Below are 20,870 nucleotides of genomic sequence, written 5' to 3'. Positions count from 1 at the left end.
CCAGATGGAAGTTCTGCAGGTCACCCTGGGTAGCTCTGCTCCCCAGGTCTTTCATTTTTCTGGGAACAGTGGGCTCCTGGAGGTATATTCTTCTTATGGAAATGGCGAGAGCACAAGAGGGCAAGCCCTAATGCCCAAGCACATTCCCAGCCTTTGTGTGCGTGTCCTGTCTGCTAATATCCCATTGGCCAAAGCCTGTCAATGGTCTAGCTCAAGGTCAAGGGGGGATGTATGCTCTGCTGGCCATGAGGCTGGGCTGTGGATGTATTCTGTCGGGGGGTGGGGGGGGACGATTTGGGACCTAGAATTCAATCGAGCACTCTCATTCCCCTCTCCCCCTCCCTGCACCACACTGAGGTTTCAAGCTTGTTATGGAAACACCAGGAGTGGAAACACAAGTGGGTAAAGGCAGGTTTCTGCCTCAAGTCTTACTGGAGAGATAGGACTGTATTTAAAGAAACCAAACAAGGTGGCACAGGCAGCAGGTGAATGTCGGGGGAGGTGGGGCTCTGGAGTGGCTCTGGGAACAATAGAGAGGAGCGATGGATCCACTCCTTTCTCTGGATCCTGGAGAGGCTCTTTGGTGTCTGGCCAGGTTCTTCCCACGGTGAGGCACGCCTCACCAGCAGGCACAGGGGAGGTGGTTTAGGTGATAAAGATATGGGGAGGAGGCACCGCCTAGCTTTGAATCACAGATTGAGAGCCAGTTTCCCTTTCCTGGTGATCTTGGAATGATTCTGATGACAAGGGGAGTCTCCTGCGCTAGGGGGTCCTTAACACCTCCCAGGCTGACTGATAGATCCCGAACCTCAGGTTCACGGGCTCTTTCAGGCAACAGCATCTGGCGAGAGTATACTAACACTGTTTTGTTTTTGTTGTTGTTGTTGTTATTTTGGGTAGTGTTTGTATCTGTTAAGTTTGTCCTCTCTGGTGAATGGCACTGGTTTCCTGTTTCCTGTGATGCTATAGGGCTTCCTCATGAAATAAATATAGTTAAATAAACAGAGTCGATTTAAAGAAAAAGAATTAAGTGAATGCTAGTTCATATTGGCATGTCGATAGGGCAGGAATGATGGCTTGACCGTGGTCAGCGTTTGGTAAATAGCGATGTGGTGGGAACAGAAGAGTGGGGCTTGCTGCCGTCGGTCTGGGTTCAAATCCACCCTCCACGTGTCTCATGGGGACCTTGAGCAGTAGCTTCTCTGACCTTCAGTTTCTGCATAGATGAAATGAAGGCAACTTCTTTTGCAGGGCTGTTGTGTTATATCGAAGGTGATGTTTGCAAAGTGATGGGACACGGTAGACACTCCGCAAAGGGCAGAAACCCACCTGCTCCAGCCCCTGCCCGGGCTGTCCATTCTGGGAGAGCCTTCTGAGTGCCCTCTGTCCTCCCAGTGGCCGTGGGACAGCAGGTGCCACTGTCCCTGCTGGTGTGGGGGGCCCCACCTGGCTCTCTTCTGCAGCAGCCAGACCCCACCCTCCTTCCCTTTTAAAGGCGGGGTCTCAGTTCAAATGAACATCTTCCTGCCCCTGCTCCAGCCCTACAGAAAATCCCCTGCTTGGGGGATGGCGGTCTTGAGCAGCCATTAAATTCCAGAATTCAAAGAGAGATAACAGATCAGCCTCTGGAGCAGCTGGGGAACCTCAGAACCTTGGGGGGGGGTGGCCCTTTAGAGGGGGTCCCAAATATCCTAAGGATCTCTAATTTCCACCCAGGGAGGCTTTCCCCTTGCAGAGCTCCCCAGCAGGATTGAAAAAAGACAGGCAGGGAACAATTTATTTTTTTTAAATTTATTTTTAAAGATTTTACTTATTTATTTGTCAGAGAGAGAGCACAAGCAGGGGGAACCGAAGGCAGAGGGAGAAGCAGGCTCCCCACTGAGCAAGGAGCCTTTTGTGGGGATTGATCCCAGGACCCTGGGATCATCACCTGAGCCGAAGGCAGATGCTTAACTGACTGAGCCGCCCAGGTGTCCTGCATCAGAAAATTTAAACATGGCGTTCCGGCCCCACTAGCTAGTGCACAATAAATTAGTATTTCCTAAAAGTGTTTCTAATTCTCTCTTCCGTTGCATAGTCTCCTGCCTTGTATTTTGGGGTGTATGCCAATAGCATTAATCTGTTAAATTAAAAGCTTAAACTATACTGTCCCCCGCCGCGGCCCTGTTTTGGAATTTCTTCAATTTTTCCACATACTAACTGCTTCCCCCACTCCATAGATGGGGCTTGGGTCCCTCTGGCCTCCTCCCGCATCCCCCCAAGAACCTCCAGAGCACATGAGTTCTCTCAGTTTCCAGATGGGGAAGCTGAGGCGGGAAACGGGAAGGACAGGAGCACGAAGTTGAAGAAGAGCGCCAGAGAAGGGGTTCTAAAGCAGGGAGTCGGATTCCAGAACCCTTACGGGAAGGAGGGGAAGAGGAGAAAGGGGGAGCCGAGGAACAGGGGGAGGGGAGGGAGTGGAAACCCGTCAGGGAGAGCGCGGGGGAGAGACTCCGGGCTCCAAGGAGCGGCACTTTTCTCCCTCCTCCCCCGACCGAGCGACAGACTCCACCCCAAACTTGGCCCGGGGAGCGCGGGGAGGCGGCCGGGGGGCCGGGGGCGCTCCCGGGGCTGCGGCCTTTCCCGCCAGCGCCCCCCTCCCGCCTGCCGCCGTCCCTCCCACTCCGCTCTCCCGGCCCCTGACATCACGGCCCGGGAGGCGGGATCCGGGAAGGAGGGGACGCGGGGAGGAGGCTCCGCGCCACCGCGAGGGAGGAGGGAGGGCGCACAGTCCCAGCCCAGAGCTTCAAAACAGCCCGGCGGCCTCGCCTCGCGCCCCAGCCCGCTCGTCCGTCCGTCCGTCCAGCCACCAGCGCCCGGTGAGTGGGGCTCGCCCTCCCCGGGAGGCGCGCGCGGGGCGCGGGAGACCACGTCGGGGGGCTGCGGGCAACGTGCGCCCGGGGAGCGGGCCGCGAGCCCCAGCACCCACGGGACCGAGGGGGGTCCCCGCCTTGTGGGGGGAGCAGGGAGGGGCCGAGGCCCATCCGTACCCAAATCCCACTGGTCCTCAGCCAGACGACCAGGGCGCGGACTCCACCTCCCCCCCCCACTGCGCCGAGTTCACCCCGGACCCCGAATTCCACCTCCCCACCCCCGGGCTGCTTCCTGCGCCTTTTGCGCCGAGGCGGGCGGGAAAAGTTTGGGGAGGAGTCAGGGCGGCTCCCCTCGCCCCGGCCAACTGCGCTCCCGGGGCTCTCGGAGTCCAGGGCCGTCCCGTGTCGCAGGAAGGTCTCGCGCGCCTCGGCGCACCGTCCCCCGCCTCACCGAGCGGGCGGGACGGGCTGCGCCCAGGCCGGGGTCAGTGGGTCCCCTCCTCGGCCCCGGCGGCGGCTCCGTTGCGCCCCCCAGCGACGAGGAGCAACTTCCTTAGGTCTGGAGCGGTGGGGGAGCCTGGAGGCGCCGCCGGGATGAGGCTTCTCGCTCCCCATTCTGGTTGGGGTGGGGGGCTTTGAGGACCCTACGCGTGGATTCCAGGGAAAGGGGAGGCCAGAGCTCGTGTATAGAGGGACTGTACACTCTCCAAATCCAGGGTCCTAAACACACCCCAAGGAGGCCCTAACTTGGGGCTGACAGGGGGACATCGTGACCAGGGGCCAGTCGAGGGTACCTGGATAGGAGGGACACCCTGCAGGACAAAGCCCTCCGTCCAGGCCACAGAACCCAACACCTTATTTTGGAACAAGGCAGGCAGCCCAGTTTCAGGTTTGGGAAAAGGCGCACTGCTTCCTCCCAGGCTCCAAAGGTGTGCATGCGGGGTGGGGTGGGGTGGGGTCAGGGGGTGATCTTTTACCTTGGCTGTGTACCAGGTGGAGAGACCAGCCTGAAAAGTGACGGGCAGAGGAAAGGTGAGGGGCTTGAGAAACCTGCAGCCCAAATCCTGTATGATCCTGCCAATGCTACCTAGGAGGGGCAAATTCATAGGGACAGAAGCAGAAAGTACAGGTTACCAGGGACTGGGGCAGGGGGTGGGCAGTTACTGCTTACTGGGTCTGGAGTTTTTGTTGGGGAGGGCGAAAACATTTGGCGTATAGATAGTGATGATGGTCACATGACATTTTGGATGTATTTAATGTACGTGAAATCTACAATTATAGGTGGTTAAATGATGGATATTAGGTTATGTGTATTTTACCACAATTAAAAAAAAAAGTTTCCAGCCCCCTCTCTGCTTCCGTCTGAATTAGTAAGGAATCTCAGAGGCTGCTAACTGCTGCAGGTCACCTCTCCCCAGAATTTGGCCCAAGTATAAGGAAGTGTAAGGAAGCTGAGGAGGGGACAGGAGCTCGGGTTTCCCCAGGAGTCCGGAAGGGACCAGGATGAGAACCAAAGCTCATGGAGCATTCGCAGGGCGCCTGGCAGTGTGCAGTGCGCCCACACTCTCCCCTTCTGGAAGCCTCACACAGCTGCCTCCATCCCCGCTCCCAGGTAGCAGGTGGCGAGAGGCAGGCCAGAGACATTAAGTCAGTTTCTCAAGCTCACTGAGCCAATAAGTGCCAAGAGCTAGACTTTGAATCCCCGTCAGCTTCCCCGCTCCCCTCCCCCCCCCCCCGCGCCCCCTCCCCCCCCCCCCCCCCCCCCCCCCCCCCCCCCCCGCCGCAAGCCTTCCCATATCCACCTGGAAATGCCCTGGTGGGTTTCCTGGAATGCGGGAGAGACCCTCCTGGAGAAACCAGGGCCCAGATGCCCACGGGGGCCTTGGCAGATGCCAAGCCCACAGCCGAGGGAGGGGCATGGGGGTGGCAGGAAGGTGCCGAACCTGTTTTCCCACTGAGGGATTTGGGATCTGCCGCCTCCACCCCTGCCAGGAACTGGGGAGTGGGAGTGAGAGTCCGAGAGCAGGCCACATAGCCTGGAGCCTCCTCTGTCCCCAAAGTGGGGAAACTGAGATTCACCTAAGACCTGGGGACAGGTGTTTGTGGTGGAAGGCATGGAGGTGGCCAGCCTGGTGGCCAGGCTTTGGGGCGGCCACTGCACTGCCCCACCCAGGGGAGAGGTGGCACCGTGTCTGGCTGGCGTGGCCCTGGGTACATGGCACAGCTCAGGAGGGGAAAGCAGGGCTCCCCGGCGTGTAACTGTAAATACTGGGCGTATTCGCTCGGTCACCCCACCCGCACACACAGTTATTTCATAAGGCCCTTTCTTCCTGGAATGGAAGCAAAAGTGTCACCTAGGTTTCCTTTCTCTGCCTCGCATGTAATATTCCAGGCAGGAGCTAAAACTGCGTTCATGTGCATACAGACTCTCCATTTTACGGCAACAGGTGATTCATCAGTTGACTCCACTGGCCAATTTCTCATCCCCAGGGACTCTCTTGTCCCTCTCTGCCGCCTTCTGGGTGGATGGGGAGCCCAGCAGAGGCCAGCTCTTTGTCATAGTAGGCTCGGCCAGACACAACCAGGGAGGGAAGGCTGTTGAGACAAAAATATACAAATGCCTTTCCAGGCCAGATGGGATGGCGTTGGATTGCTGGCTGGTTGGTGTGTTTGGGAGGAAGAGTCCAGCCACCGTCCTTGGGCAGATAGTGTGTGTGTGTGTGTGTGTGTGTGTGTGTGTGTTTTGTAATTTGTGGCTGCTGCCCGGCTCCGTGGACAGGTGGGGACTCTGCACAGGCCACGGAGGCCCGAGTCTTGGAGGTTGGCTTCAGCTTGTCCAGGGAAGGAATAGGGCTTGGGGTGGGCATGGCAGGAAGAGGAGGCTCCCCTCCTTGCCCCAGGAGGGATGGAGTCTGGCTTCGTGCAGGAGTTACCCAAAGAGGGCATAGAGTGGACTCCTCTTCAGATGCATCTGGGTTCCGTTAGGGACAGGCCAAGGGGGTGTCTAAAAATATCGGAGACAGAGCTGCCACCCAGTGAGAGAGAGTGCTGGGCTAGTAACCCGATACCCACGGTGGGGGCTGGGGGGGGGCTGTCTCTGACACAGAAGAACCAGCAAAGCTCTGTTCCAGTCACTTGGGCTCTTCCAGGCAGCCAGACCTTGGGTGGAGGCCTGGGGTGAGGCCTGGGGGTGAGAGCTCTCTGCATTCGGGGCAGCCATGGGCCAAGATCGGGGAATTTCGAGGGCATGAGAACCTTAGAAAGTCCCAGTGTGACAATGAGGGACACGCGGTGGGGGGGGGGGGGTTGGTTAACTCACCCAACATCACCCAACAGGTTGGCAGCAGAACCAGGACAAGATCTGGATCTAGGGACTCACTGCCCAGGAGCCCAGTGGCTTAGGAGTGGTCATTGGGGTTCCAGGCCAGGTCCCCAGTGTCAGGGTCCCCTTAGGGCATGTCATCCATCTAGGATGCTGGGTTTCCATGCTTACGTACTGATGGGATCAAGGTGGGCAGGAAGCCATGCTTAGGCGTGGGTCACTCCCACTTGGCACTGGGTCACTCTCGGGCACAGCTGTCGGACTCTGGGGATGTTGGCCCATCCTGGGGCAGGATGTAGGGAGGAGGGGGGCTGGAGGACAATCTGCTAAATGAGCCCCTCCCTCCTTCCCATCTGAAGACACTGTTGGTTTTGTTCACGTGGGTATCTCTACTGCCTAATGAGTAGCCATTAACCAGAATAATTGAATTCCTCCAGCCTTCACCGTCGTTGGGAAGCAGGGCTTCTGTGGATCTAAAAGGGAACTGAGGGTGAAGAGATTGCCTGCACCCCTGCCCTCTGTGGACAGGTTGGATGACCTCAGCTTCTAGAAGCTTCCTAGCACTCCTAGGTCTAGAGCTGGAGGAAGGGTCCCCCAGGGTGACATTCAGCATCACGATGATCTTGAGAAATATAAGTGTGAATCAACTAGCTATCGCCCAGAATGGAGGGATGGACAAATTAAGTCCTTCAGTGCAGACTGCTTCCCCATAGAGAAGGCACTTTGAAGATTTCTTGTTCTGACACTTCTGATCACCAGCTTATCTAGCAAACGGCCTTTCCTAAATAAATAAAAATAATAATAATTAAAAAAATTTGCAGTGAATAAATATGACCCAAAGTTGTCTCATCAATCTTGTTTTCATGAATGCGTCCCACATTGGGTTGTCATTGGTTGCACGCAAGATAATTTTAAAAGTTTCTGCAGCTGAACATAAAACAGGAAAGAGTAATTAATGTCTTTTTCTCAGTTGGTATTTCAAAAAAACATAAACTGCACCCAGACCCATAATTTCATGGATACTATTGGGTAGAGTGAAACTAAAGTGTATGCTTTCAACTTTAAAAGTTTTCTTTTTTAAATCCTTTTTTTTTTTTTTTTTTTTTTTTTTTTAAGTACGCTCCATGCCCAGCGTGGAGCCCAACACAGGGCTTGAACTCACGACCCTGAGATCAAGACCTGGGCTGAGATCAAGAGTCAGACACTCAACCGACTGAGCCACCCAGGCGCCCCAACTTTAAAGCACTTTTTTAAATAATTGAGGGATTTCGTGAGTAAGCACAGGTGACCCGGAACAAAAATCTTAGGACTGGAGTGACTGACATTTGGGAGTTGGCATAACCGTAGCTTATGGGATGGATACAGTTCACACTTTTGACAACATGGGGGATCCGGAGCATCTGTGAGCTCCCCACCCAAGCTCCTCTTCTGCAAAGAGCCCCTGTGTTCATCTTGAGACCGAGTAGCCACTCAGCTTCCCAGGGAGTCTCACCATCTTTAGTGAGGATCAGTGTGCTGCTGGGATGACCTTGGACGTTGTTCTGTGGATTGGAGGAGTTGGTGTATAGATGTAGACAGAAGTGGCTTACTTGAACCCAGGGAAGGCTGAGGGAGAGGCTAGCTAGCCTGCTTTCATCTTGATGGGTGTTATTTAGCAGCTCTGTGCAGTGAGCTGCTACAGGCAAAGGGGGATCTCCCTTTCAAAGGAGGCTGCCATCTAGTGAGGGGATGATGAGTCCAGGACATGCGCGCACCAGCGCCACGACTGGGGTCCAGAGATGTGGTTTCAGGGAAGCCCATGGTCGTGCAGCAGGCCAGGCTTTCCTGAAGCCCTTAGGACCGGAGATGGGCTGAGAAGAGTCCCTAGGATTTGCCCAAGCAGTGATGGTTGTGGGTGTGCAGCCGGGAACAGAGGAAGAGAACAGATTCATGATCTACCTCCATACCCGAAGTTCAAGAATAGTCAAATGGTCTTCCTGAATTCGGCAAGCTGCTTGGGTTCTGCAGGTTTGGGGGCGGGGAGCTTTAGGTGGAGCTGGGTGGCCTGCTGGGTGCTCTGTGGACAGAGGGGCAGGGTGGGGGCTGGGCGGTCACCTGGGGCCGGGGTAATGGGGACTTAGCTCGGGAGGTGCCCTCCAGCCCCCATGGAGCACCCCCTTGGAGCATCCCACTGTGGACGCCTCGTGGGTGTGATGGGTTTCCTGTCTGGGTGCTGTGAACGGCAGAGGGGGCAACAGTGATACAGTGGCCCCAGTAGGGCCTGGACACCCCGGCAAGGTGTCCAGGACTCCGTGGGGGATAGGAGTCTGGAGCTTTGAAGTGCATTCAAAGACACACAAGGACCCAGGTGTGAAACTGTGTTTTAGGTTGGAATTTGAGGGTAGTAGAAAATGACTTCGATTCTGCCAGTGTTGTCAGGAGCAAGAATAATAATTAGCATTGCTATTATTATAGCATTTGTAGGGTGCAGAGCAGTTTCCTGGGTTGCGGGCTTTATATCCTTTATCTCGTTTAAAATGAACAGCAACCCTATGAGGTAGGAACTATTATTATTCCCGTTTATAGATGGAAGAGTGGGGCCTTAGAATTTTTGCTTAAATCCACCCAGTGGCTGTGTTTGGGTTTGAAGCAGCCTCGTGGACCCCAGAGACCCTACTGCATTTGATGTATCCCCGTCATGTCCCTCGTTGTAAAGACAGACTTCTGCGTCCTTTTCTTGAAATCATCCCTGCCCTTTGAGCCAGGAAAGTTCTTTTGTTACAGATGCTCCGGTGGGTGTCTGGGAGGCCGGCATCCTTCCTCCAAAGTCAGCCGTCTTGGCCCCGAGGGTCCTGGGCATGAGCTTCCCGCCCCCCCGCCCCAGCCTGTCTCATGGAGGACAGGCCCCTGCTTGAGGGAGGCAAGGGCTGGTGCATGCAGGGATCCCCATCTGTTGAGTTCAGCAGGGCACCTCCTGCATCCGGTGCGGAGCTAAGTGCGCAGTAGGTACTCGGTGAATCCCTGGCCCATGAGAGAGGGAGGCACCTGGCTTCCTGGGCTCTGCTTTTCAGCCGGCCTTGGGGGGGCGGGGTGGAGGGGGGAGGAGTCCCAGAAGGAGGCCCCCGGTGGGTGGGCGGGCGGGCGAGGAGCCAGCTGGAGGCTGCAGGGGGTGAGAACGGAGGGGAGAGATTTGGGAGGGCGTGCGAGATAACTGGGGCCAGGCAGCTGCCCCCTTCCCCTCCTGCAGCTGACTCTGTCTGGAGCCAGATCAGGCCCGGGGGTCACAGTCAGCATCCATTTATATCAGTGGGATGCGGGGGTCACATTCTTCTAGGCCAGAGCCTGAAAGCGGCTTCATCACCGCCACGCCCAGAGTGTGGTCTGCACGCCCACGGGCCTCTGGAGGTGGTTTCTATAGCATACAGGCGGACGTTAAAAACTGGGGTGTGCTCACATTTATTTTAAAGTGGATGGCTAAAGTGTCAATCCCTTGGCAAGGGGTACTGATTTCCATTTTATGGAGTAATCCCCATTTAAAGACTAATCGATTTAAGCTAGTTGCTGTACAGACAGGCGCCACGTGGAGTACAGGTGGTGCACACACAGGGCAGGAATGAGGCAGTGGTTCCCTTGCACCCGGAGCCCCTTTACTCCGTGGTATGCACACCCATCCCCCAGATGCCACAGGCATTGGCTGCTAATGATGCAGCTTCCCCTGCTCTGGAGAATTTTGAGAACCCCCTCACCCCTCTGGAGATACCTGGAAAGTCATGCTCCCTACCTCTGGCTGCTGGACCGCACCCCAGGGCACCCACCGAGCCATGTCCCAGAGCCTGGCCTGAGCCCTGGCCCAGCCTCTCCCATGTGGGGCCCTGGTGCTTTCACGGCAGGTTCCAGGCAGGAGCTGAGGAGCCTTGGAGGATGCATTTCCCTGCACTCAGGGGCCTGCCCGTCCTCTAAGCCCGGAGGCCGACCTCGAAAGCAGGAGGCCAGGGGGGATTTTCGAGCTGGGAGGAGGACACTGAGCGCCTGGAGGCCCTCTTACTGGAGCATCTTCCAGTCTTCACCCTCACTCCCACGTCAGGGGCTGCAGACGCCTCTTAGGTGTCTTTGTGGGGTCAGAGGGTAGAGATGTTGGAATCCCAGCCCCCAGTGAACTCAGCCACTAATGTGCCTTTGGTCTCTACAGATCTGCCTATTCTGGACCTTGCCTATAAATGGGATCATATGCTATGTGGCCTTTCGTGTCTGGATTTTTTACCCTCATGTAATATATTCAAGGCTCATCCACGTGATAGCAGGAGTCAGGGCTTCCTTCCTTTTCATGGCCTAATAATATTCTTCTGAATGGACAGACCACATTTTGTTTATCCGTTCATGAGTTGGGGGATATATGGGCTGTTTCCATCTCTTGGCCTTTGCGAATAATGCTGCTGTCAACATTCCCGTACATATCTGGACATGTGTTTTCCTTTCTCTTGGGTAAATCCCTAGGAGTGGAATTGCTGGGTCCTACGGTAACTGTAGTTGCTTGAAGAGCGGCCAGACTCTTGTGCCAAGTGGCTGCACCTTGTCATGTCCCCACCAGCTGGCTCGCTCCTTGGAAGCTTCTGCTGGTGAGGCTCCTATTGGTTCTCGAGCAGGTTCCTGGGGGCTGGGGGCTGGGGCCTCTGGGTCTAAGTGAGGACCCATCGAAGGTTCTGGGACCGGCTGATCCAGCGGAGTGGGCGGTGGGGGGCGTGTGTGGAAAGAAGGGGGGGCCACATACTCTGTGGCCCACTGGGTGGGGGCTGCCCGAGGGAGAACTGCAATCAGTGAAAGGTGCTGTTTTCTGCACAATGCTGGAGTGACTTTGGGTGGCTCTGGGCACAACATTAAATGGCATTAAGCCATTTTGTGAGAAAGTGGTCCCCTTTTCAGTTCTCTTTCAATGGTTCTAATTCCACCGTGGGCAAATGTTAGCTGGTGCTGACATGTTTCATGCCTTTCCGACTTTGTTTGCTTGCCTTCCTCAACCAGACAGAGCGGGTCTCCGGCTCAGCCCTTTGACAGACAACAGCACTGAGCCAGGACTTGTGGACTTTTTGGGGGGAGGGGGTGTTTATTTTCACAATCAGTCTCTATTTGTGGCCAATGATGCTGATTTTCCACTTCCAGGGAGCCAAAAGATTTCTTTTAAAAATACGCGTATTTCTGTTCGAGAACAGGTTTATTTAAAGACTGATATGCAGTAGAATCCCACAGTGGTACTCGAGAAGGTGACAGGCAAGTGGAGTCTTGGAAACCCTTGTTCTGAAATGTAGGGCCCGATAATTAGATGCGGGGTCAGGAAGCGGTGAGGTCCGCGGTCCCGGGGCACATACAGATGGAAACTGGGTGCTGGGAAAATAATGCAGGCGGAGGCTTCAGGCAGGGGCGACTCTGCATGATCACACAGCGCCTTTCGGCTGAGACAGCATGAGTTCGCGATTCTCTTTGTGTGGGGTCGCTTTCCCAATTCCACGGCTCAACGGGGTCATAGCTGCAGATGCCACATCATCAGAGGTGCCCCAGTCTGAAGGGCAAGGTATTTGGGGGATAGCCTTTCCTTCACAGCCCATCCTCCCCCCAGCTTCACCAGGCATCCTGGCGGGGAAGTTCATGCACCCTGCGATTCCAAGTTCATGGTAATGGCTCCCCAGCCAGCTCAGCGTCTGCCCTGATCTTGAGTGTTTCACGGAGGGAATTTCTTCCTGTCCTTCCCCCACCCCCCACCTCCCGACCCCCCAGTTAGGGGGCGTGACCTGCCAGCTCTCAGGTTAGTGACTCTGTATGAGTGGGGAACCCTGATGGAGAGATGCTGTGTTGGTCAGGGTTTTCCAAGAAGCAGCACCAGTTCAGGAGGTGTGTGTGTAGAGAGAGATTTATTTTAAGGAATTGGCTTACCTAGTTATGGAGGCTGGTGAGTGCAAAGTCTGCAGGGCAGGCTGGTGGGCCGGAGACCCGGGGAATAGCTGATGCTGCAGTTTGAGTCTGAAGGCCATCCATGGGCTGAATTCCTTCTTGCTTGGAGAAGGTCAGCCTTTCTGTTCTCTCCACGCCTTCACCTGATGGGACGAGGCCCACTCACATGAGGGAGAGTAATCTGCTTTTCTCAAAGCCCACCAATTTAAATGTTAATCGCGTCTAAAGAACACCCTCACAGAAATACGGTGGCTCAGCCAAGTTGACACATACAACTGATGATCACAGCTATTTTAGGTGAGACAGACACCCAGCGTGACATAAAATAGAACCCCTTTAAAGTCATTCCCTTTTGAGTTCCCTTCCAACCTTACAGGGAGAAAGTCTCAGTTCTGTGGCAGCATCTTTAACACTTCCCAAACACATGTGACATCCTGTTTCAGCAAGGAGAGACAGAGTTGGCCTTGGTCATGAGCTCTCAGCGGCCGCTGTTTCTAGCTGGGCATCTAATCATGTTGTTTTGTTTTCATTGTATTTCTTTTTCCCAGCACCCTCGATTAATGGCGGGTGATGCTGACTTTCTATGTGAGCTCCGGTCCTGGGTCTCCTTTTATAAAGATATGAGCTTAAAAAGTGAGGAACCCAGTAGGAGCAAGGGTGGTATGCGGATACCCCTGAGATTCTGAAGGCGGGAACAGGGGTGACGGATTTGGGGAAGCAGATGTAAGCCTAGTGGGCGGGGGTGGTGCTTGAAGTAGCCTCTGATGGTCTAAGGCTCGTCCGGCCTGGCGAAGTTGTAGGAAGTGATTCCTGCTCCCTAACTTGCCAGCAGAATGCACTTACAGAAAGGACATCTCCTGTCACTTAGGAAAGACGACAAGGCTGTGTTAGTGAATGCCACTGACCTGCCGGGGATTACTTGAAAGGCACTGATACAAAGCGTTTTGTGAAGAACACGTTCCCAGCCTATTGGCTGTGAGGATGCGTGACACCCTGCGTCTGACACCTGCTTCACCCCTAGCCACTGAATCCAAATCCACCTCACCCCCACGCTGACATGTGTGCCTGCAAGGGCACCAGCAAGCCTCTCTGGGCTGGGGTGTGGGTTTGCTGGGTGGCGTCATTACAAGGAGCTCCTTGAATGACAGCAGCCAGCCGTGAGATCTTTAATTGAGGGGTCAGGCCTGGTCATTGGCAGAATGACGGTTATTAGCTCTTCTGCAAAAGCTGCCCAAACTAGCAGACATTCAACAAAAATTTGCTGAGGAGCCTTGGGCTCTGGGCCTATGAAGATGAGTAAGGCCTGCTGTCTGTCCTTGAGAACGGAATCTGTTAAAGTACCGTTTCCCCTGTACCAGGTAGCTCTTGCCGTGTAACAAACCATTCTGGAACGTAATGGCTTAAAACAGAAAACGCTTGTTTAGTTCATGATTCTGCGGGTGGGCAATGAAGGCTGGGCTCAGCTGGGCTCTCTCACGGGTCTGGGGTCAGCTGGGGGCTGGCTGGTCCAGCATGGTCTTTGCTGGAAAGGCTCACCTGGGCTCCGTGCAGTCGCCTACCCTCTAGCAGGCCAGGCCGGGCTTGTTCTTGCGGTAGCTGAGCGGGGAGAGAGAGAGAGGAAGTGCATGAAGCCTCTTGAGGCCCCGGCTCCACATTGGCACCAAGAGAGAAGAAATCACGAGGGGGGCAGCCAGGGTTCGGTGGGTGGGGAAATAGATTTAAGAGAGCTTGAGTGGGAGGGGCAGAGGGAAAGGGAGAGAGAATCTCAAGCAGACTCTGCGCTGAGTGTGGAGCATGATGTGGGGCTCCATCCCATAAGCCCCAGAGCACCATTCAAGCCAAAACCAGAGCCGGACATTCAACCGACCGCACCCCCCTCAGGCACCCCTACATTCTACTTCCTAAAGGGAGGGTTCGATTTGCTAAAAATTTGTTAAAACCTTCTGTGCTTGTGAACATGAGCGACGTTGGTCTGCATTTTTCTTTTCTTGTGATGTCTTGCCTGCTTTTGGAACCAGGGTAATGACGGCCTCATAGAATGAGAGCAGGTGTGTGGGTGTGGGCGGGGGGGCAGGGAGAGGGTCCCTACTCTTCGATTTTATGGAGGTGTTTATTGTATGGATTTGGTATTATTCTACCTTGAATGTTTGGCAGAATTCACCCGTGAAGCCATCTAGGCCTGGGGTTTTATCTTGGGGAAGATTCTCCAGGCCCTTGAAAAGTATTTCTCCCCCCTAACATTACCAAACTTGAAAGAAACATCTAGTTGCGTTTCTTAGCTCTCTAGCTCCTTGAAATCTGGCTCATTCAGCTGTCCCTTCGACACATATTTATTGGGCACCGTTTACGAACTGGGCACCGTTCTGAATGCTGGGAGTACCATCTGCACGCCATACGAGGGCCCTGTCGCAGGGGAAGCGAGAACACACAGGTAAACAATGACAGCAGAGCATCAGGCCAGGCCAGGTGCTACGGAGAAGAGTAAAGAAAGGCTTTGGTTCATGTCACTGAGATCATCATCAGCAAGTTTGCCCAGCACCTTCTTCTCTGGTCTCTCCTCGCTCGGCTTCTGCTTCTGCGTCCCACTGTCCGCTCTGGGTTTTCTCCCCATCCTGTGCCCACCCCCCAGTCTTATTCCCGGTGGGATTGCATATCCACCAGGGGCTCCGTGTCCCACCTGCACGACCGTTACCCGGGGGTCTGCTGGCCACTCCTGTTCTCTCCTGAGGGAAGGTCCTGCCTGTACTCCCACTGCCTGGACACATTTCCACATTGTTACCCGATGTGGCCCTCCCTGTGGGCCGTTGCCCTCTCCCTGAAAACGTGCTCCTCCTCCACCGACCCACACACATCACGGGAAGCAGTGTCCACTCTGCTCAAGCTGGGAGCTCCCGATCCCCCAGCCTGGGGCCAGGCTTGGTGATTCTGCTTCTGAAGAGCCCCCACCTGCCTATCTGCTCACCAGGCTGTTGCTGCCTTGGTCCAGACCCTTGTTTCTCACCAGGGATCTGCCCCTTTGCCTCTTCCTTCTTTTTTTTTTTTTTAAGATTTTATTTATTTATTTGTCAGAGAGAGAGAGAGAGCACACAAGCAGGGGGAGCGGCAGAGAGGGAAGCAGGCTTCCCGCGGAGCAAGGAACCCGATACGGGGCTCGATCCCAGGACTCGGGATCATGGCCAGAGCCGAAGGCAGATGCTCAATGACTGAGCCACCCGGGCGCCCCCTCTTTGCCTCCCTTCTAACCCATCTTCTCACTGTAGAATGCATTTCTTCCAGAGGCAGGTTTCAGTATGTTCCTCCTTAAAAGCCTCCTCCCCCTCCCCTGGGGCTCTGGGACAACGTGCAAGCTTCCGAGGCCCATGAAGCGTCTGGCCCAGCCCCGGGCCCTGCCCAGCACGTACCCTACTCACACTTGCACTGTGCTGCTCCAAGCACGCCCCGTCCCCTGGCTCTCCTGCCAAACCGCCTGTTCTCCTGCTCTCCCCTTTGAGACCCCGCTCGGATGTCACTTCCTCCGTGAAGCCTCTGATGTCCCCGCGGGGCCGCTCACACCTCCCTCTCTGTTCTCACAGCATTCATGCCCTCATGTCATGTTTGCCTATGTAGCCACCTGTGTTCTTCACCCACCCGGCCGCTCCCAGGGGACGCGGGTCTGCCTGACTCATCTGTGTATCACCACCAGGTATGTGGTGGGCTCCCAATACATGCTCGTTGCGTGAATAATAGTTCCATTTTAAAACAGTGAGCAGAAGGCTGGGGTTTGAGCCTGCTTCTGCCACCTGCTAATTTGATGATCTGGGCAAATCCTCTAAGTTTGACTTCTAGCCCGCAAAGGGGATCATAGCCCTTGCCCATCCTTCTGACGGGGGGCTGTCCCCTCAATGACACGTGTTTACCCTGCGTGCAGTGAAGACAGGCGCTTCCAGCCTGAGGGACTCGTGGGTGACCTGTGTCTCACTTTGTGGGTCCTAGAATAATGGTATGTGGTGCTGGCCAGCGTCCAGAGCCACTTGTGGCCCCAGGAACTCGGACCCATCTGATCAGATCTTAAAGAAATAGGACCCCAGGAGGGAAAAGAAATTCAGATTTCGGGTGGGCAGATTGCCTGGGTTCAAATCCCAGATCCAGCCTTCGCTAGCTGTGTGACCTTGGGGAAGTTGCTTAACCTCTCTGAGCCTTTTCTTTACGAATTCAGTGGGGCTAATTATAGCACCTACATCATAGTGTTTTTGTGAGGAATGAGTAAGAGCTTAGGAGGCACTGAATGTTGGCTGCCATCATCGGTGCTGTTGTGGTCATGATTATTCTAATAGACTGGAAGACTCGGGGCCTGCACAGGCAGGATCGTCCTGGGCTTCTGCCCCGGAGCATCGCTAGATCCCAGTGTCCCTCCTGTTGCCCTTTCTTCAGCGAGTCAAGTGTTGGCGCTGTGCCCAGAAGCCCCAGCCACGGTGAACGCAGAGCTGGGCTGCCCAGGGCACAGGGGCTTCCGCCAGCCCGAGGGCATCTTGGACGCCTGGATGTTCCAGCATGGCTGGTCTCCAGATCCCAGGGCAGGAGGCCGAGCTGACCTCTGCCTTCCTGAAAACGGAGGCCAAAGCCACTGCCCCTCTGAGCTCTATGGGTGGTGGGAGGAGCCGGGCTTCCCGCCAGCCAGCCCTGGGGTGAGCACCTCCAGCTCCGGAGCGGGCCTCGGAGTCCCTCCGGCAGCGTGGCCTTCCCCAGGGTTCAAACCTGGCCTTTCGAGCTGGAGCTGTGGGTGGAGTGCTTCTGGGTTGAGGGAATGACCCCGGACCTCCAGACGCCAGACATCTCAGGTCTGTTTTTAAAACTTCCACAGCTCAGGATTGTCCTCCTGCTTCCAAGTCCGGGATCGGGCTCCAACTCGGGCTGAGAATGGGCCGTGGTTTAAATCGTAGGAAGAACTCCCGAGGGTGGGAATAGAAGCCGGTGGGCCGCGTGGCCGTCTTAACAGCGTGTGCTCTGCCCGCGGGAAGCTGGCCGGCTCGCTGTCTTGTTCCCTAGCACGTAATCGAGCAAATGCCAGATCCCCTTCTTTTGAGCCACAAAGGTGGGGGCTGCAGCAGGGAGCTGTGTTTTTACGGAGCGAAGGAGAGGGGGGACCCTTACTCTGCCCGGGGCAGGCCCCATAACCTCCTTCTCACCTGCGAGACCGCATGGGGATGTCCCACCATCAGCAGCAAACCAAGTGTTGCTCCTGGGGGAGGGAGGGCCGGTGAGTCACCAGCAGCAGCTTCTCCCCACCCAGAACTAGACATGCAGTGTGTGCATGCGCACACACACACACACACACACACACACACACACACACTTCAGGCAAACATCAGGCCAAGGCAAAGCAGGATGGCACCTCTACCTAAGAGCCAGCGAGGAGATGCCAGCGTTTGGTGTGTCTTATTTGTCACCTGAAGTCTGGCTGGACATTTCGGGGAGTGCTGTCCCTCCTCCCGTCCACCGTCAGAACTTGACATTCCTTCTGTGCACAGAATTTCCAGAGTCCCACCGACACCTCCCGATGGCTCACCCCCACTGACTCCAGGTCTGACGCCCAGAGGGGGCTTGCTCTCAGAAACCCATTCACTGTTCTTCCTCTGCCAGTTACTGATTCTTTTTCCTGGAAAAAAAAAATTCTTTTGAATCTTAAGTTCTAATTCCCTGGGTTCCCTATTATTTTATGTGATTATTTTTGTGGGTATTTTATAGAATGGAGAGCATATAGGCCTTCAATCTCAAGATACTTTCCCGTGGTTCCTCCATTGCACCTAAATCAAGGTTGGAGAGTCTGCAAGACCCACCTGAGTTTCCGGGTGGAAAGGGGCTGCATTGATCAAGTGATTAAGGAAAAGCTGTCTCCAAAATCCAGACCCATCTCCCAAGTAGATCAATAAAGACAACGCTGGCTTCAGCGTTGGGGCCAGTGAGCTACAGGATCAAAAATGCAGGAAACGCTATTTTTAGGACAAATGAAGACCTACGTGCAGTTCTCCATCAGGTCCCCTCTAATGTGCCCGGTCATATCCCAGCCTTGGCTCATGGGCAGCGCAGAGAGACACTGCCTCCCCAGATCCCTCCTGCCTGCTGCAGAGCTTGGGGGAAGGCCCACCAAAGGTAAAGGGTGAAGACCCTGCCCGCGTCCCCTCGCCTGATGTGAACTGGGCCACCGTGTGATTTTCATTAGGACCTAAACATGTGAGCAGGAAGGAGGGTAGCAGAAAATGTCCCGGAGCCCGAGTTGGAAAAGCGGGGGTTGGAATCCATCTCTGCCAACTTTGACAAATCACCTGACGCCTTGGTGAGCCTCAGTCTTTTCATGTGTAAAGTTGGCATAATGATACCTTGTCCAGCCAGCTTCACAGGGTTGACGTGAAGGTCCAAAACAAGACGTGCTGTGTAAACCGCAGCTCCACCTTTAATCATGGAGAGTCAGGTGGGGTGAGCCCTCGGAGCACCCCCCCACCCGCCGGGACCTGCTTTACCTCCTCCATGTCTCGGGGTCATGCCGGCATTGCCGTGTCCGGCTCCCAGTCAGGGGACTTCGCTAGTCCTCCCTGAAGAATGCCAGTCTTGCTCCGCAGGTGGCAACAGCAGTGGCCGGGAGCAGAGGGGGCCCGACTGAGGGCTCGGAATGATAAAATTTTGGAGAGAACTAAAGATGTGTGGACAGCAGACGGAGCCCCCGCTAGCAATGCCAAGGACAAGAAGTGTTCTTCAAAGAAGAGAAAAAGCAATCACAGCATCCCGTTTTGTTCCGCAGTTGACAACAGTTACTACGTGGTCATATGATGTTAAGGGCGGTGATCCACGTTGAGGATGGCGAGACTGTGTGGGGATGGAGGGAGTGGGGGGGGGCGATGGTGGCAAAGAAACCCCGCCCCCCAACCCGTGGGCAGGAAGTCAATGTTTACAGCAGAGGAATCGAGAAGTGTAGGAATGTTGTCTGGAAATAGGGAATTCTGGGGAAAGCACAGCTGAAGGGGTTAAAAGTGACTGCCCGGACTGGGGCGGGGTGGGGGGGGTGGGGGGGGGTGGGGGTGGCGGTAGGGGGGGTAGGGCGGGGGCTTGGTTTTTCATCACATGCCTTTGGTTCTTTTATCTTTGGGGCTTTTTTTTTTTCTTTGTCATCACATGTATTACGTAGATCAAAACGTACTTTTAAAAAAGAAGTCCTGCAAGTCTTAAGACTTGGATTTCTAGACAGGAGCTTGAAAAGCTCACCAAGCACAGCCTCCCACCTTCAGACAGGTCAACGCCCAAATCCAGGTGGCCTTTTCGAAACTGGGCTGGCCAGGCCCCTGAAGAAATCGCCCGAGGAACCGCATGGCGGCTGGCGCTGCCTGGTGTGGGTTGTGGGGCACGTGGCAGAGGCCGCTGGGAAATGCTTACTGACATTGGGAGACTCTCCTGTCCTCTGAGCGGTCTCCCGGCGAGGTCGAAAGGGCCGTTGGAGTGGGGGCCAGGACACACTGCCGTCCTGACCGTGCTCCTGCTTCGCTGTGGGATCCCAGCAAGTGTGGCCCTCCCTGGTCTCAGTTACCGCCTCTGGACGATCAGGGCTTTGAGTTTCTCAAGAGCTGTCACCGTTACACATTTTTAAAACTATGAACAAGAGCAAATAGCTTTCTCTGCACTGGGCACAGCAGTGAACAGGGGGAGATAGATAATAAGCATGGAAACAAATGAAGTATTTTGAGACCGTGAGGTCCTTGGAAGGAAATAAGCCAGGGGGACAGGAATGACCATATGGGGAGGGGGCGTGGGTGCTTCATAGCAGGTGATCTGGATGCCTCTCCGAGGAGGGGGTGTTGGAATTGAGACCTTGATAGTGCGAGGGAGAGCCAGTCGAGGGTGTCAAAAGGGAGTCCTCCAGGGAACTCTGTGCCAGGGAACTGAGACCGGGCCCTGAAGCCCACAAGGACAAGGGGAAGCAAGAGGGATAGGCATTCAGTATGACATTTTGGGGAGGGGGAAGTAAATCTCTGTGAATGGCAAGGTTAAATTCGGTGCCACCTTGGGTTTGGTGGGTCGGTGTTCATGCAGCTCCCAGCCCAGGGGGCTGTGTGCTCTTCAGTGTCTCCCGAGAGGGTGCACAGAGGGTGCGCAGAGGGTGCAGGGGTGAAAGATGGGTGTGTGTCGTGGGAAGGGGCGCTCTGCTGGGAAGGACCCAGGAGATGGCAGAGGCTGGTGTGTAGAGCCCCGGATTACACTTCCTGGGGAACTATGGGTGGGAATAAGTCAAAAAAGTGACATGGAGTCTTCTCCACCCCCCGCTCCAGGCCATGCACACCAGTTGGTCCAGTAGGTCACCTTTGAGGATGGAGGATGGCATAGCACCAAGTGTCTGGTAGGCTAAACTGAGTAAAAAAAAAAAAAAAAGTAAAAGCAAAATCAACTACAAGTGCATATATTTCGACCCAGCACCCCCACTTCTAGGAATCTGCCCTTCAGATACACTGATGCAAGTGTGCAGAGAAATAAGTGTGGGGGGGGGGGGCGCCTCGCTGGCTCAGTCGGTGGAGCGTGGGATCTGGATCTCAGGTTCGGGAGTTCAACAAGCCCCATCCTGGGAGTAGAGAATAGTTAAAAATAAAATGTTTAAAAAGAAAGAAATGTAAGGATGTCCGCAGGCAGTGTAGTTTGAAGTAGCAGAATGTTCGGAAAGGACCTCGATGGCCATCAGTGGGGAACCAGCGGGTAGACTGTGGCATGAGCCACACAACCCAACACCAACCCGGCAGCCATTCCAGCAGTGAGGT

At 55.1% G+C, this 20,870-nt stretch overlaps 1 protein-coding gene across 2 annotated transcripts in view; it reads left to right on the top strand.

The window, feature by feature from the left end:
* Nucleotides 1-2,662: 2,662 nt before the first annotated feature.
* EMP2 (epithelial membrane protein 2) overlaps nt 2,663-20,870 on the top strand; it is a 30,137-nt gene continuing 11,929 nt past the window's right edge. Inside the window, exon 1 of one of the 2 annotated variants that reach the window (XM_027613595.2) lies at nt 2,663-2,858. The gene's annotated coding sequence lies outside the window, so the exon portion shown is untranslated. Of the gene's footprint in view, nt 2,859-16,777; nt 16,914-20,870 lie in introns of those variants that run through there. The other variant, XM_027613596.1, reaches the window with a different exon arrangement.

This window comes from Zalophus californianus, chromosome 10 (genome assembly GCF_009762305.2).
Source record: "Zalophus californianus isolate mZalCal1 chromosome 10, mZalCal1.pri.v2, whole genome shotgun sequence".
Lineage (NCBI taxonomy): Eukaryota > Metazoa > Chordata > Mammalia > Carnivora > Otariidae > Zalophus > Zalophus californianus.
The sequence above is the reverse complement of the archived record's forward strand: the minus strand, read 5'-3'. Positions and strand labels throughout refer to the sequence as shown.